Source organism: Akebia trifoliata, chromosome 1 (assembly GCF_017979445.1).
Source record: "Akebia trifoliata isolate Shusen 1 chromosome 1, ASM1797944v1, whole genome shotgun sequence".
Lineage (NCBI taxonomy): Eukaryota > Viridiplantae > Streptophyta > Magnoliopsida > Ranunculales > Lardizabalaceae > Akebia > Akebia trifoliata.
In genome coordinates this window covers 22,158,804-22,177,063 of record NC_141375.1, presented here as the reverse complement: position 1 = coordinate 22,177,063, position 18,260 = coordinate 22,158,804, and the positions used below count along the sequence as shown (strand labels likewise).

At 35.2% G+C, this 18,260-nt stretch overlaps 1 pseudogene across 1 annotated transcript in view; it reads left to right on the top strand.

Moving 5' to 3' along the window:
• The first annotated feature begins 5,569 nt into the window (after window positions 1-5,569).
• Window positions 5,570-18,260, top strand: part of LOC147410954 (DNA polymerase eta-like) — a 28,657-nt pseudogene continuing 15,966 nt past the window's right edge. Inside the window, exons 1-9 of the transcript XR_015178289.1 lie at window positions 5,570-5,948; window positions 6,456-6,570; window positions 6,664-6,775; window positions 6,857-7,048; window positions 7,644-7,807; window positions 7,877-7,971; window positions 12,241-12,249; window positions 16,183-16,306; window positions 16,413-16,472. The product of XR_015178289.1 is annotated as a DNA polymerase eta-like (transcript). The remainder of the gene's footprint in view (window positions 5,949-6,455; window positions 6,571-6,663; window positions 6,776-6,856; window positions 7,049-7,643; window positions 7,808-7,876; window positions 7,972-12,240; window positions 12,250-16,182; window positions 16,307-16,412; window positions 16,473-18,260) is intronic.

Genomic DNA, 18,260 nt, shown 5'->3' with positions numbered 1-18,260 from the left:
GTATGCATTTGTTTTCACTTCCACATGCTGTTTGATATGATTAATAATCTCATAAGCTTACTCCGTGTCTATGTTCTTGTTACATAGAATGATTTTGTTCTTAGCTTTACTGATTAAAATGTTTCGCCTACTCAGAATCATTTCCTGATATTCATTTTTATTGACTTGCTACAATGATAACTGCATCGGTTCCCATTATTCATGCATAACCGATTTTTTTGTCTTCAGTGGAGTACTTATTCATTTTTATTGACTTGATATGGATGCATTTCAGATCATTAATTTCCTGAATTATTTCTTATGAATATCCTTTGTAGTCCAATAGAAACACTCTTATTTAAGGCAAATATTTATTGAACTGTTCTTGCCAAAATGATGCACATGGCTTTGTTTTAGCAGATCTGATCATATAATCTTCTTGTTTGCTGAATAGTTTGTTATTCTTCTTCGTCTATTAACACTTTCTGTTAATGGCTGCCTTGAAGGTTGGTTTGCTTACGAGTGCACCCAATGTTCACTCTCTTGCATCCTACAGAAGTTTTCATGACATTCGTTTCTATCAATGGGAAACCTGAAGGTTGATTGTTTGGAGGGCAATTATTTGGAGGGGATCTATCAATGAACTTTCTGAGGTTGCAGATATCACTACTGGTGGTTGTTCCTTGGAGATGGTTCCGTGTATGTGAATGCTTATTTTAATTTTTTAGTAGTAGTTTTATCACCTTTATAATTTGTGGCTATAATAAAGATGCATTTATGGCAGCATTGTACGACGATAGATCTATAAGGGCTCATGTCAAACGTTCAAGAGAATTGCTCTCTTTCCACTCTTCACTCCTCATTATCAACATCACTTGCGTTACTGCATGAGACATCACGAAACACAACTGAAGGTTATGTATATTTGGATATGTTTTGCGTTATAAGCATTAGATTGTTCATTGATTTCTATTGGTAACATATTGTAGTTCTTTTAATTATTCCTCTTTGTTATTATATCATCTTTAACCTCTTATCAAAAAAAATTATATCGTCATGAATCCGACACTCCTTGCAGGTAATTTAAATTTTTTGTTATTAGATTATTTTTTATCTTTATTATTTGTTTAAAAGTTTTATACTGACCACTTCGAGATCTTACTTGGGATTAGGTTCAAATTCTTTCACCATCGACCTTTTTATCCCAATTTTGAGTTGTTTCTACATATAAAAAAAGAAGAAGGGAATTTTGAGTTTTTTTTTTCTTTTTCTTTATGATTTCTGTTTTATCTGTGTCCAAGTGCTTGATGGGGTTTCATGTTTTCTTGACAAGCGAAACTGTTGAAGTAAAAAAGATTACCTCTAATGGATTGTATATCTGTTTATTTCAGAATTATTCTTTGTGATTTTTAGTTTCAATTGAACGTGGGTGTTGATTTGAAACAGGAGTGGAAATCATTATTGATTTTTAGTTACATTTATGAAAGTTGAAGATGAGGGGCATTTGGGTCTTTTCATATTGTTAGTTGGGGTCTAGGTCATCAATGTCAAAACATAGGGGTATCTCCAATATTTAGCAACATGTGAAGGGGGGCAGGTGTAAAATAATTTTTTTTTTTTTAAAATACCCTATAGCGACGATCATCGACCGTCGCTATATCCTTATTTCACTGTCATTTTTTCCGACTGTCTTGGACAGTCGTTTTTAAAAAATCACTCCTTTTAAAACGACTCTTTTTGCGACTGTAGGGGCAATCGTTTTTTTTTTATTATATAAAAAACGACTCTCTTGGACAGTCGTTTTTCGCGCATTATGACGTAGTGATTGGAGCCAATGGTCACCTAGTTTAAGTTCATCATTGCGATCTAGTTAACTGGAAAAAAAAAGGTTCATTGTGATCTCTCCCAAGAGAATACAATATAGGATTGTGCAGCTAAAATGAATTTTTTTTGTTGATCTCTCCCAAGAAATGTTTTTATTGAAAATGGTAAAATATTGGTGAATGAAAAAGAAGAGAAAGAGGATCCAATAACGGTGGTGGTGCCACTATCTAAAAGCAACATACTAAGATCATGCTCTCAACAAAGCCTTGGCTTTGATATCATAAGCAACATATGATTTTATGTCTTAGGGTATGAAAGAAAAAGAATTAGTGCTAGAGAAAGGAGAGAAATTGAGAGAAGTAGGGAATGGAAGAATATTATCTCACTCCCTTCTATATTTCTTAAATAAATTTGTCAAACAATTAAAAGACACGAATGCCCTTATTTTTATAATAAATTTATTGATGCAAAGAGAGAAACAATAGAAAAGGCAGTTGAGATGACCAATCAAAGACCAACAAAATACAGAAAAAGCTAGCAATCACACATTGTGTTCCATCTAAATATGAAATCCTCAAAGAAGATACCCTAAAAGTTGAGTCATAATTTGCACCCAAAAAATAGTAAGCTTAGACTGTTTAGCGTAAGCTCCTAAATAGAAGTTTCAAAGTCATTTGTAGATACGTGAGCTTCGAAACCTTTGGGGAGATTTGAGCTCATCTACTTGGGGTTTGGAGTTGTCACCATTCAAAGAGCTTGAGCTTGAATAGACACTGTTAAAAAATGGATTTTCAAAGTACTCCTAGGCTTGTAGTGACTCACTTTCAATGGTAAGGTAAAAGTCTACCTAGATAACTAAGTAAGTAGGTTCAGTTGAGGGACAAAGAAGGTATTAGACACCTTGTCCCTCTTATCCATTGATGGTTACCAAAATGACCATTAAATGAAGTTTTAAAACTCTTCTTTGATTTTTTTTATTTATTTTTTATTTGCAAAATAGACCAAAAGAGACAATGAGCAAAGCTATACACCATAGTGTATACTTGCTGGATTTTTTGTAAGCTTGGGAATTTGGTAGGGATCCACATGGATTTCACCAATTTTTATCCCAAAGTTCTTTTTCCACTCATATGCTCCCTTAGGAGTCTTTATTTATTGGTTTAGTCCTTAGGTTATGCCCATGAGTTGGACACAACCTATGTTGGAATTAAACCTTCATGCATGAGATGTCCCCATGGGACTATTTTGATAGCTTAGAGAGTTAAGTGTAGATCTAGGTAGATTTTCATCTTTAACTCTGAGCCCTTTTAGAATAGGAAAATGTGATGTGTGTGCACATAGTGTATGTATGAGAGGTTCCAATAAAACTTATTACATGGCTTATTAAAGGGAAGATTACCTCATGTTGAGGCACGCTTCTCACTCTAGCTACTCTACTAAAGCTACTAAGAATAAAGACGTTTCCCCCCAACCCCTTTTGGGGAGTAGCTACCTATTAGTTGGGCCTCTTCAAAGAGGCCTTTTAGAGTGTTAAATCGCGAGTTTACACTCGCTTAATACCCACCCACGTATGGGGCTTTGAACTCGCATTCTGGATATATCAAATATGGGCTTAGGACTTACTCTCTTTCTCCTCAACCATGGAAATAAAAGAAAACTAAATTAACCAACATAAATGAAAGCTTGTAAAAATACATGGAATTGAAATGGCAAGATTTTGGAAATTAAATACTCACGAGGAACTTATTATGGCATTATAGGGGGAGATTACCTCCTAAGAGGGATTACTCTCTACCCCAAGCCATCAACTAATTAGGAATTAAAAACTACTTGTTTGGCATATGGAAATGTTGTATGGAAAGAGTTTTGGAAGAGTTGGGAGGCTTGAGAGAAGGAATTTGGACAGAGTTGTAAGAGAGTTGGGAGGCTAGAGAAAAGGAATTTTGATAGAGTTTTAGAGCTCTAGAAAATCAATTGGCCTTCATCATATCGTGTATTAAACACAATCTCCAATCTACCACAAAATCTGATTTCCAAAGTTTCTAATACTAGAAAATTGATATTCATATTGGAAAATCGATCGAGAACACACTCAAGCATTGGACAATACTCCAAACGAATCTATTTTAGAGACTGGAAGTCACGCGGGTAATTATATGTCACCTCCATCAAGTTGGTCAATCTTACAAGATTTGGGATCCAAAGGTTCAGTAACGACGTGAACATAATTCCCCTTGAAAACGAAAAAAAATTGCTCCATTCCATGGCATCTTTATATCCAACACTCTTCCACACTTTCAAATGCATCACCAAATTCATTTAATGATTTAATAAATTTATTATTATGCAGAGAGACAAATTGTGTGTGATAGAGAACACGATCAAGATTGTTAGGGAAATGATTCCCACCGTTGATCTCCAAAAAAAAACATTCCTTTACTTGTAGTAGTAAAATGAGCAAAATGTAGGATAGGGGTGAGTGAGGTGGTGGTGGAGGAAAGAGAGGAGACAGACTTATAATAAATGTCTCTGTAAAGGAATTTTTTCTTTTCAAAAGAAGTAACATTTTTAACAATTTCCTTGTTTCCTCCTCCTCCTCCTCCTTGTTTAGAATCAGAATCACAAGAACAAGGAGATATGGTGATATGGAATCTTGACCAAAGAGAGAAAAAGAAGAAATAGAGGGATTCAAAGATTTTAGTGATACTACTTACTAATTTGAAAGCTTGTGGAAGTTGTTTGTCATCAAGGAGGGGTTGCTGATCATGATGGTCAGACTTTTTGTCATTGTTGACGCACTAATCCCATATAACAAGCTCTTTAGGCGGGTAGTGGATTTTTTCCCAATCGACTTTACATAGGTGATTTGTGCCCAAGAGATACAAACGTTTTAGATAATTCGTCCCCCTCCTCGGAGTAGACTTCATGGGGAAAGCGTTTGATTTTGGTACCTAAACCCCTGTGACTCCTTCCAACTCTAACATTTCCAGGCTCCAATAACTTCTTAACGAAAGTTGATGGGTGGTGATTCTAGAAGTGTCGAGAAATCAGAGGTTTGGTAGTCGATAGATTCTTGAAATACTCATAAAGAAACACAAATTCCAAGGTTGGAATATATTATTGAATTACATTTAATCTGATTGAGACATGATCCATTTTTTATTGGATTAGATTTAGATCCAAAAATCGAGCTTTGATAAGCTCCAAATAGATAAGGACTTGAACCTCATCCAATAAGCATTGGATTGATTATGGGTTTGATCCGATTGCGTCGAATCCAACCCAATCCAAAACTTAGTCAATGAGGAAAGAGGGACCTGGTATATATGACTTACACAGTTACACTTACACCCTTTCTAACACTTTAACATCAATAATTACCTTTTTCTTTTCGAGTCGTGATAATTTGACTACCCCACGTGGCACACTCAATCGACTCTCCTGAAGTTATAAGTTTGGAGATCGTAGATTTGTATGCCTCAGGATACACATTTTTATGAGGAAGTGTAGTTTTGTATCCCGAGGCATACAAATCTACGATTCTAAACTTGTCACGTCAGGAGAGTCGATTAACCGCGCCATGTGGGATAGTCAGATTATCATAATTCTTTTCTTAAAGAAGGGTGTGATTTAGACATGACATAGCCCTCCAGTTTTGATGAATATTTGATATACGCTCTCATATTTTCAATTTGATGACATAACCCTTCACATTGATCTTCTCAAATAGATTATCTAAAAAGACCTAAATACCCTCATCTTCAACTTTTGTAAAAAACCCTTATGTTTCTTCCCAAAATCAGTCTTCAGTCATCTTATCTACTTCAAACTACAAGCCTTAAGAACAAAATAAGTTTTGTGAGAAATAGAACACATGATTTTCTACAAGGTTAAGGTGAATAGAACTGTAAAAATGGATTGAAGATGAGGTCACTTACGTCAATAATCAATGACCAATAAGAGAAGTCCAAGGTCAAGGGGTATGTCATCAGTTTGAATACATACGGGAGTGTATTTCCCTCAATTCTCAAGAGGGGGAAAAAATAGAAGAAAAAGAAAATAAGAAATCATGCCAGTCGCTCGACCTGAACCATCCAATGCTCGCATCATAGCTCATATCGATATGGATTGCTTCTATGTCCAAGGTGTTCTTCATCTGCAAATTTTATGCATGCTACAAAGGGGAAAACCCACTGCGAAATGTTGATGGTTAGGAGGTGTTATTTGACCTCAAATATTAGGACTCAACTATGGATAGGAGATGAAGGTGATGGATGGATCCTTTTGTCGGGATACATCAAGTCACTTATCATCATTAGAGAACCTAATAAACTTATGAACATGTAAATCATAATGAGCTTTAGGCGAACCTATGTTGCATTTCATGTGGTATTGGTGGTGTAGACAGTGCATATGCTCACTCCACATGTCCACCAAGAACATGCCTTGTTGGTGCCACATCAACTCTAGATCTACTGGTGCTATGATAATGAAACAGCCATCTCAGTGGTAGTAGGGGCTACCTCATTTTCGGTTATCTAGATGAGAACAATTTCCATGTTAGCTTGGCCTTATTTGCACCTTTATGCATTATTTCCCATGTTATTGGCCTGAACTAGCAAGTTTTATGTTTTTTTTTTTTTCTTTTATAGTGGAGCAAAGAAAACATCTAGAATTAAGAGGGCTACCAGCTGTTGTGGTCCAATACAACTCTTGGAAAGGTTTGATTGCTGTCGGTTATGAAGCTTGCAAATATGGTGTGAAGCGGTCAGTAAACTGTTCTCAAAATTATGTAATGTATTCGATTTTTGTTGGATAGCTAGACTACACAGACGACTAAAAGCCAGTGCATGCTTTCAGTTCTATGCGAGGAGACGAGGCCAAGAAAGTGTGCCCACAAATACATCTGGTTCAAGTCTCGATTGCCCGTGGTAAAGCTGACTTGAACATATACCGAAATGCAGGTTCCGAGGTTTGTAGAGTTAACAAAATATGCTTTTTGTAACTTCAAATTTGTTATTTATCTATTATCAACATAAGAAATGCATTTTAGTACAGGTTTTAATTAAACTCGCATGTGGTTTCCATTCTTGCTCGAAGGGGCCAATGTGAACGGGCATCGATTGATGAAGTATATGTTAACCTTACCGATGAGGCGGAAGAAATGCTATTAGAAAATCCTTCAGAGATCATGAAAGAAATTGATGAAGAACCCATCAAATCAAATATATTGAGGTTTAATGAAGCAAAAAAATATCTATGCTTTCGTTGTTTTCCAGCCTTTTCTAACTTTTCAATATAATAGCCCTTAGAGGATGAAACATCTTACTAGGAAATATGTCAATTATAATCATTTTTCTGTACTAGAAGGTAGCATGTGCAAATGCACATGTATCATAAGGGCTTATTTGTAATTTAAAATATTGGTCAAAGGGTTATTGTAGATTAGATAGTAAAAAAGGATATTTTTGTAATTTGGGAAACTAAGCAACGTGATTCTAGGGTTGTGGATTGCAATTTTTATGGGTTTTTGACTAAAATGACCCTAATTATATTAAACTTAAATATAAAAGTAGGGGCATTTATGAGTTATGACTACTCATATGTTGGTGTTGAACCACTTCTACTCCGTCTTCTCTCATTATAATAGTAAAGAGAATTTTAAGTTTACAATAAATTTAGATTCAGTCCAATTCCTTACATTATTCGGTAATCAGATTTGGTAACCACTTTCTGACAAATCTAGGCTTCAAATTCCATAATGTTTCCATTCTAAACATGTTCTGGCATTATCATTTTTCTTTTCTCACCATTAATATTTGAGTTGGTATTGTGTCCAGAATGGAAATGAGAAAGAGAAAAATGTGAGAGATTCGATTTTGTAGAAACGATTCTGGCCATCAGGATAAACTGTTAGCTTGTGGGGCAATTATTGGTAGAACTTCAGATGCAAGTAGTAAAGGATACTGAATATACATGTTCTACAGGAATTGCTCACAATAAGGTAAGAAGAATTCGATTGTTTTCAATTTTGTTCTTGTGGACAAAGGCTTGGGGGTTATATTGTTAGCAGATGCTGGCAAAACTAGCAAGTTCTATGAATAAGCCTACACAATAAACCATTAGACCCTTTTCAGCTGTAAAAAGATTGCTTGCAACAACTTTCTTGTTCACCTTTCAGTGGATGAAATTTTGATATTTCACATTGTTATGCCTACCAAAAAAAAGTCATACTGTTGTGGTCTGAACTCTCATCTAACAATGTTGCACCAAGTGTTCAGGGCATATGCCTCTAGGTGTGACCTGAAAGGCATATACCCAATGAAGATATGCCTCGAATTGGGAGGCACACTTAAAACGCACAATTAAAAATTTAGGCATGTTGGGCTTAGACCCATAGTTCTTGACACATTGCGAAGCAACTTTGAGGTCTTGGGTTCAAAAGAGTAATAGAAAGAGAATCATCTAGCCACAATGAAGGTTGGGAAGAGTATTTATTATAATAATAAGAGTGAAAAGACATATGTACCCTTACAAACAAAAAAAAACTTAAAAACTATACATAAAGACATAAACTTATCATATCAAATTCCAATACTCCTTCCCAAGTTGGAGCAAAGATATCAATTAAGCCCAGTTTGACAAGATGAAAGTTAGTAACAGAAGGGCCAATAGACTTCGTGTAAACACCCCATTTTTGCATCCGCTTGATTAATCAACTCGTCAACCTGATCGCAATGATTCCCAATGATGGATGTGTATTCCATTGCTTTATTTTGTTACCAGATATATTTCAGAAATCCGAATGAGGTATCTCGAACTAACAAAGCCTTAGAAACCACGCTACGCTAGGAAAATACGACTCCAGAAACATAGAAATCATCATCTTGTAGACCAAAAAGAAGCTTCACGATAAAAATCACTAAAAAATTGACCAAATTACCAAAATACCCCTAACATCAAAACAACCCTAGAGCCTACGTTACGCTTAGGAAACTATCTCAAACACATAAAATAACAAATCGGAACCAAATAAATCATTTCACCAATTTTAACAGAATTTGACAAAATTACGAAAATGCCCCTCATAAAGTTCATGACCATTTCACACAAAAAATTTCATAAATGAAATAAAATAATATTTCCATTGAATTTCTTACGAAAAATCAATTCTAAAACATCCTAGAACATTAAAAAGTGACTTAAAATGTGAAAAATCCTCTCCGGGGGCAAAACGGTAATTTCACAATTTTCATAATTAAAAAATTTAAAATTAATAAATAAAACATTAAATAATTAAAGTGAAACATTAATGAAATTAATTTAAAATTTTGAATTAAAAAAATCGATCAATCGGACTTTCAAGTAAAATTGTTGAGGGTTCGTGAGATATTTTTTTAAGGACCCCTCCATTTGGGGGTCCAAAGAATTAAAGATATTTTAGAGGGGGGTTCTCCAAAAATTAAAGCCAATCAAGCAAGACTGAAGTCAAGGTATTAAAGTCAATCAAGCAAGACTGAAGTCAAAATTAAAGTCAATTAAGCAAGACTGAAGTCAAAATATTAAAAGTCAATCAATTAAGACTAAAGTCAAAATATTAAAAGTCAATCAAATAAGACCAAAAGTCATAATAGAGTTCTAATTAAATAATAACTCAATCTAATAGAGTTCTAATTAAAAAACAATTCTACCTAAAACAATTCTAATTAAAACACAATTCTACCTAAAACAATTCTAATTAAAGACAATTCTACCTAAAACAAGTCTAACTAAAACACAACTCTAACTAAAAGAACTCTAATTAAATACTAACTCTATCCAAATCAACCCTTAAAAAATTCTATAAATAGAGGTGCTCACACCCTATTTTCGTATCAAATGATAAACCCTAAGAGAAGTAGGTCTAGAAGCCCCCCTAGCCTCCCATAAACCCTAGTTTTGGAGCCCCAACTCCTTACCTAACATCCCTCTTTCGAATTTAGCCTAAAGAACACCGAAAAGCCTTCCAAAAACATCCCAAAATTCATAATAAACTCGAAGAGTCCATATCCAAAAATAAGGAGATACCTTGCCTCGGAGATCCGAAATCAAATCCAGAGACAGAACGAAGCAAGGGAGTACGATACAATGAGCTATTTTTGTCGGATCTGAGGGAACAAAGTCTTTGCTATCGGAAAGATATAACTTTTTTATTTATTTTTATCTAGGTTTTAGCAATGTAATTTATTTGGGAAGTTAGTAGAGACCGGCTTTGGCCGGGCGGGGTTAGTGATTAACACCTTCCAACCCCGTAATATAATCTTCGAATTTAATTTTTTCTGTTTTAGATTAGTCCTTTGTCTATTTAGAGTCATTGAACGGTTCCTAGACCGTAATAACTAGGTGGCGACTCCCAAACCTCAAGGGTCAAAAGCAGATCCGCGCACCCCGCGGATCGAGGGCGCTTTCACTTCGTAAGCATGTCAGCAAGCTGATTTAAAGAAGATACAAATATTGTGTGAAGCACACTAGATCGAACTTTCTCCTTGAGAAAGTGAACATCAACCTCTATATGCTTGGCTCTCTCATGGAGAATAAAGTTAGAAGCAAGCATAATAGCATACTTATTGTCACAAAATAGTGTGAAGGAACCAGAGAAAAGAAATCCCAACTCTGGCAGTAAAGATCGAAGTCAAATAAGCTCACATGTGCCAAGGGCCATAGTTCGATACTCAACTTCAGTAGAAGAACGTGAAACTACATTTTATTTTTTACTTTTCCACAAGATCAGGTTACCACCATGGCAAATACAAAAACTAGAGATAGATCTCCTATCCGTAATAGAACCAGTATAATCAGCATAAATAAAACATGACAAATGAGATTAAACAGTGGATGAATAAAAGAGTTTTAAGACCTAGATGTGTCTTTAAGTAGAGAAGAATACGTAAACAACATCAAAATAAAAAGTGCGTAGAGCATGTATAAACTGATTAACCATACTAACAGCAAAAGTTAGATCTAGTATAATATTAGTCAAATAAATTAGACAGCCTAAGAGTTTTTTATAAGAGGAAGGATCAGATAATAGATCATTAAATTTGGCATAAAGATGATGATTCTGATCCATAGGAGAAGAAATAGGACAACAATCGAGGATACCAATATCTTGAAGAAGATTCAATGTGTATTTACGCTGAGATAGTGAAATACCATGGCAAGAGTGGGCTACTTCTATCTCTGAGAAGTACTTGAGAGGACCCAGGTTCTCAACCTTAAAAGCATTACCAAATAACATATTTACTCTCTCAATCCCTGGGCATCATCTCTAATCAGGATAATATCATCCACATAAATCAGAATAATAACACAATCATCCAATCCTCAACGGATAAAGCATGTATGATCTGAGTGGCATCTAGAAAATTCCATAGATAAAATAATCGCAGAAAAGTATTAAAACCAAGCTCACGGGAATTGCTTCAAGCCATATAAAGATTTGAAAAGACAACATATCTTCCCAGAATACTCTCCTTGAAGACGAAACCTATGAGGGGGGTCCATATAGATAATCTCAATCAGATCATCATTCAGAAAAGTATTCTTCACATCAAGTTGGTGAAGATGTCATGAGTAGCACGCAACTAAAGAGATAAGAAGACGAATAGTAGAAAATTTAGCTACAGGAGCACAAGTAGTACCAAAATCCTTTCCTAAAGTCTATCTAAATCCTTTAACAACAAAACGAGACTTATATCGATCAACGGTGTTATCCGCAAGATACTTGACAGTGAAAACTTATTTACAACCAACAATATTCTTTCTATAAGGAAGGGGAATAAGCTCCCAGGTATGGTTCTTCTGTAAAACATTCATCTCAGTAGTCCATTGAAGATTTCGTAAAGCCTTTAAAATAGGTCAAAGAACTCGAATAGAATCGGTGGCAATAAGATAGGCCTGATAAGAAGAGAAAAATCTCTGATATGAAACAAACTGGACAAAAGGATGATTAGTAACACATCCCCACTTCTCTTTATGAAGTGCAATAGGTAAGTGAGTCAGACATAGAAGGGATAAGAGCATGGATAGGGGAAAGTGTACCTGAGTCCAATGAGGAGATTGGTAAGGTTGGAGAGGGGTGAGGGCGACGAGAGTAAACCTGAAGTGTTGGCGAAAATGGAGAGAAGATCGGAGAAGACAATACTATAAGAGAAAGATCTTGCAAAGAAAAAGAGTCCTTCAAAGAAGATATGGTAGGAAAATATGAGACCTTTTCAAAAAAATGGTACATCGAGGGAATGTATAACACGATGATAAACAGGATCATAACATTAATACCCCTGCAACATAGAAGAGTAATCCAAGAAAACATCGAATGACTTTGTCATCTAATTTTATGTGATGAGGGGTCTTATTTTGAACAAAACAAGTGCACTCAAAGACTCTTGGTGTAATAAGAAAGAGGATGCTATTATGACGAAGAACATGTAGAGGCACTTGACCCCTAAAATGCGACTCGGAATGCGATTAAAAAGAAAAGTTGCGGTGATGACAACCATATTCCAATATAACTTAGGAACATGCATTTCTCGAAGAAAACAACGGACAATGTTCATAAGATGACGATTCTTATATTCCGTCACCTCGTTCTACTTAGGGTTGTAAGGACAAGTCAACTGGTGAAGCATACCATACTCATGAAAATAAGAACGAATCACATCAAAGATATATTCCCTTCTGTTGTTGGATCTAAGAGATTTGACAGTAATGTTGTAATGTGTTTGAATCATTTTAAGAAAATTAACAAAAATAGGTAACACCTTAAACCAAGAACGCATTACATAGATCCAAGTACAATGAGAATAATCATCTATAAATGTAACATAATACCTATAACCAATAAAATCAGTAATAGGGGAAGGCCCCCACACATCAGACTGAATCAAATCAAATATTGTATTAAATTGATGTATATGAGGAATATAAGAACAACGTGCGTTTAGAAAGCTCACACACAGAGAACTGAAACTTGTGTCCACTACAAGAATTTTTTAAAGCAGGAAATAAATAATATAAATACTAAAAATTAACATGTCCTACGTGAGCATGTCATAAGTCTAAAGACTGAGAAGAAAACGTATGACTCCCAGAGGAGGGAAACACAGAAGTCAGAGCAGCGATATGTTGAGATTCAAACATGTACATTCCATCCAGCTCATATCCCTTGCTAAAAATCCTCCTCGAAGTCAGGTTTTGAAAAAAACAGTGAGTAGAAAAAAAAATCACAGAACAATTTAAAGATTTTGTAATACTACTCATAGACAAGAGTTTAAGAGAAAGATAAGGAACCTTAAATACAAAATCAAGAGAAATATTAGAGGATAAGGGGATGGTACCCTTGTTGTGAGTATAACAGACCCATCAGCAAGGCGAATCTCCTTAAAAGTAGCGAAAAAAATAAAATAGAAAAAATGACTAGACTCATCGGTCATGTGATCAGAGGCACCAGAATCAATAACTCGGCTGAGAGATATGAAATGTAGAAAATGTACCTAAAGGCATGGTAACTGAGGCCACAGTTGAAGATGATTGAGTATGGGCATGGATCTAATATTGAACAACAGTGGCAATCTAGGTCTGAAGTTGCTGCAAATCAATAGTACCAAGAGAGATAGGAGAGTCAGTAATCAAAACCAGTGATGAATCCACAATAGCAACACGAGGAGCAGATTGCCCCAAAGAAGGAGTAATAGTAGATTGTAACAAGTGAGGGTATAGTTGAAAGCAACTGGCCTTTTCATGGTCACTCTTCCCACAATGACTACAAATGAAACTACTCTCTTAATCATGACCACGACTCCCAGCTCCTTAATTACGAGTGTCAGAGGAATTCAAATTGGCTGCAATAGCCATCTGATCTATCGCTGGAGCAAAAAAAATACTTGGAATTTGAGTCTGAGATGGAACTACACAACGATGACACTTATCACTATCAATAGTCACAAAAATCTCAAATAAGGGAGGTAAAAGAGAGGTGTTAAGAATCTGTGTTCGAAGTGCCTCAAACTTAGGGTGTAAGCCCATGAGAAATCGATATGTCTGATGACGGGTAATTATTTTAACTACATATCTGGTTACCTCTACAGACAACCCAGCCATAGACTCATAATGAGAGAGCTCCTCCTATCGATATAGAAGGAACCTAAAATAATCTGCTACACTCTAAGTCCCCTGAGTAGCCTGAGCAATATCTCAATAAAGTTCATAAATTTGTGAATCATTATGAGCATGCGCATATGTCTGTGTGAGAGCTGACCCCAGATATGAGACAATCTCAGAGTACATAAATATAGTGTAGATCCACTACTCCATAGAATTAAACAACTATCCAAGAATAAATGCAATTGTTGATTTCCCATTGTTCAGACTTGGGATCAGTAGTAGGTAGCTTTGTAACATAACCCAAAAACCATCCAGACTTGCCTCAACTTCCCAAATAGAGTCTCACAGACCAAGACCAAGATTGAAAGTTTCTACTATCCAAAAGGGCAGTAGTAATGCGTTGGATAGAGGAGTTGTGCCTAAAAAAGGTATTTGATTTCTTGTTTGCTTGATTCGATGTCATAACTTCCAAAGAAAAACAAATAAAAAAAAAGAAAAAAAATCGAGGTAAAGAATTGAACTCACAACAGTCTCACAAAAAAATAGAAGTTCTCCACAAATTGGAAAAACAAAAAAAATATCGGAAGATTTGATTTGAAGGGAGGTTGCATGCAAACTGAAGTCCAATGAAAGGAGGAAGGGGACAACACTAGTCCATAGTAGCTACTCGCAAAAAATAAATAAATAAATAACACTCTAACAAACTTGCTTAGCCTATCGCAAGGCTACACACCCCTGTCTCACATCACAAAACTATCACACAACAACACAAAAGACTATTAGAAGTACAAAATTATCACACAATCCTATCGCAAGAGGCTAATAGCCCAATCACAGTCACACAGTCCTATCGTGAGACCCTCAAAATTGTTGCCCAACCCTCAGAACTTTCACACAACCCTGAACTCACAACCAGAAGCCCTATCGCAGTCCACAACACAATTGCACTGACCTACTGGCAACATGGAAACCAGCTTGCAGTGTAAGCTTATTGCAAAGACAACCAACTAGTTCTATCGCAACATGCTAGTAGAACACTCCAGGCCAAATAGCAATATAAAAAGAAAAGAAACCCCCGAATGGGGAAACTCTTAAAAGAACTTGCCGCTAGATGTGTTTGGTTCCAAGATCAAATGAAAAAGGAGGGGGATAAGAAGGCAAGATGATGGTGCTTCAAGGGACCAAAGAACCGAAGAGAAAGGACCCAAAAGGAGCTGTCGATGGGGTTCTAGGTCTCTAATACCAAGAAGAGTAATGGAAAGAGAATCATTCAGCCACAATGAGGGTTAGGAAGAGTATTTATTATAATAATAAGAGTGAAAAGACATATGTACCCTTACAAAGAGAAAAAACTAAAAAACTAAACATAAAAACATAAACTTATCATAACATATTCCAATAGGTTCAAGTCTGGCTTACTCATAAAAAAAAGTTTAGGCATGTTTATATTTTGAAACATACGCATCAGATGCTAAAAGAACCATGGAAACATGCTTCTTCAAAACAGTAAAAAAAATTGGTCCTTGGAGAAACCCTTTTCAAGGATCTGCAGAGGTTTTGGAATTCAAACATTTTTAAACGGCTCCCTTAATCAAATGATCACTTAGTTTGATTTCCTAGTGCAAAACTCTTGTTAAATGCTTTATTTTTGTCTCAATGATGTTATTTCAATAAAATATTTAACCACCAACCTTCCACTACCACCCATCATATCATATTCTTTGGATGTTAAAATGAAAATTGTGCAATTGTAATGCACAATATTTTGTTTGTAAGCATCCTATTATGTCCCAGATTGGTGGTCCTACAATTTTGGCTGTGGAATGGTTGGGACTTTAAACGAAAAGCTTGAGTTAGATTTTCTTAGCCATCTGTTTTTAGGTCTCATATGGTTTGTCGAGACATGCTTGCGTTGAGGAAATCAGAATATTGACCACTAGTAGACTAATGAGATCAATTGGATAATTAGGCTTCATCAGTTAATATTTTTTTTTAGCTGTGCGATTTATTAATTAAGATTTATTGACTGACTACTAAAATATTGAAATTGTATTTTTTTAATGATTTTTATTATTTTCTAAATTTCTTTTTTTTGTTTTTCGCAGTCCTATTTTATATCATATATAAATATTTATTAATAAAAAGGTGGAAGCTTGATGCTCACTCCTACAGTTTTTAAAGCACAGCTATGTAATGCTAGCTTTGTTTCTCATGCCCTGGAACAAAATGGGTTTCTAGGAAACAACTTGGAGGAAAGCTTGGGAGCTCCTGACAAATTGACCTTGGTGTGAACACGGTTGGAGATTTATTGCAATTTTCAGAAGAAAAGCTACTAGAGCTTTTTTTTTTTATTTATTTGTGTGTGTGTGTATGTGTATGTCCGTGACTTTGTGTACTTATACTAATTGTTACCATAATTTCTTGAGATTTGTATGAAGTTTTGTTGTTCAATACAAACTTTTGGTTAGTCATCACATGGTTGTGGGAAGACGTTTCCTGAACCACAAGCTGCGAAGACCATTGCTTCTGTAAGATCGCTCCTTCCTAGGAGATGAGTTTTTCATATATTAGGATAGAATGACGCATTTTTTGAGGCACCTAGTGACACGCACTCATGGCCTCAAATTGAGACAGTGAGATGACTTAAGTCCTGGTTCTTGGCGAATATGAACTCCTTACCATGGAGGCCATTTTCACCAAAAAGCAGCTAGCCCATTCCAACATTTATAGCCTTATAAAAAGTGGATTGTGTCATTTCAACATTAGATTTAGAGAAATTCTATTGCCATGCCAACCTTTACTTACAAAACTCCAATCTTTTTTAAATTAAGGAGTTGTTTACATATGGATGGTGTGTTATATGTAAAATTTGGTAGCAGCTCTCTAAATTTAACTCCATATTTGTATGGTTGGAAGTTTCAGGCAGAATTTTTTAGATATGATTTAGTTGTATCCAAATATTTTGTATAGAAGAATAAAATACTGAGAAGAAAGTAGTTGTCCATGCTTAACTTCAAAAATATTAATTATAGAATTTGTAGAATTCTCGATTCTGTGGCTAAAATTTGGGAGTCAAGAATTCTTAAAGTTTCATACTGTCTTAGAATGTTTGGAGACCTGACGTCTTGAACTATACTGCAACGAAACATTGGTCTCAAAACAGTCAATGTTTCGGGATTTTCTCTGTCGAGACAGTCTCAATTTTTTTTCTTGCATCCATATTATACATTACCAATACTAGTATTTGCTACTGCATGGATATTTTTACTTTCCTATTCGCTCGATCATTACTTCTTCTAGTTATGAATTATAATTAGTTTTTAACTCGTAACAATTTTGTAGTTTCTTTCATGTACAAAACAATATAAATAGTATATTGTAATTAATGTTACTGAAAAAATGTGACTTTGTAATATTAGATGTCTTGTTACATGTACCATTATGTAAATACAAAAATTCATGCTTAGCTTAAAAGAAGCTAAAATTGAAGCACTTTATCAACATATTGGATTGGATGGCTGTAAAATGAATAGTTGTATACTAATTTTCCATCCCAATATCTGTATCGGGATCCACATATGGGCATCTTTGGAAATGATATAATTAGGGAAAGTTTCACTCTGTGCTACCCAATTATGCCAATTTGGTTTGGCACACCTATGTTGGTACTTGTTACTGCCATTTAGTGATATCTTACTGCTTAACATATTAAAGTTTTATAAACCGGAAGAGATGCCATCTCTAATTACTGAAAACTTCATAATGGTCCGTCCTTTTTGGTGTCCAAAAAAACAAATTGTTTCAGATTATTCTTTTTTCCCTAAACTCTTCTGTTATTGAGTGACATTTTATTACTTAACGTATTAAAGTTTTCCTATAAAATTACTGAACACATCAGTATCCACAGAGTCACTTTTAGAGGTTGACACGTCAAAGCTATGTACCTGATTTGTGGGTTCACTTGGTTCGAATTCGGGTTCGTGGTTCGCCACTTAAGAATGAACCCGGTTTATATGGGTGGACAGAGATGAGGGTATTTGAAAGTAGAAGTGATGAGTAGGGTGAAAAAGAGAATGAAGATAGCAAATTTTGGGAAGAAAATATCAAGTTTTTTTCATTTATATGTTGAAAATGAGGGTATTTGGTCATTTTTCATTGATCTATTAATAAAGACCAAGGTCAAAGGGGTCTGTTATCAGTTTAAAATTTTGGGGGATATCTCAAATATAATCAACTTGTGGAGGGGGATGTAAAATAATTGAAGTAAAAGGGAATTAGTGTGGTTCGCTGCAATTCACGAACTCAGAGCAAACTAT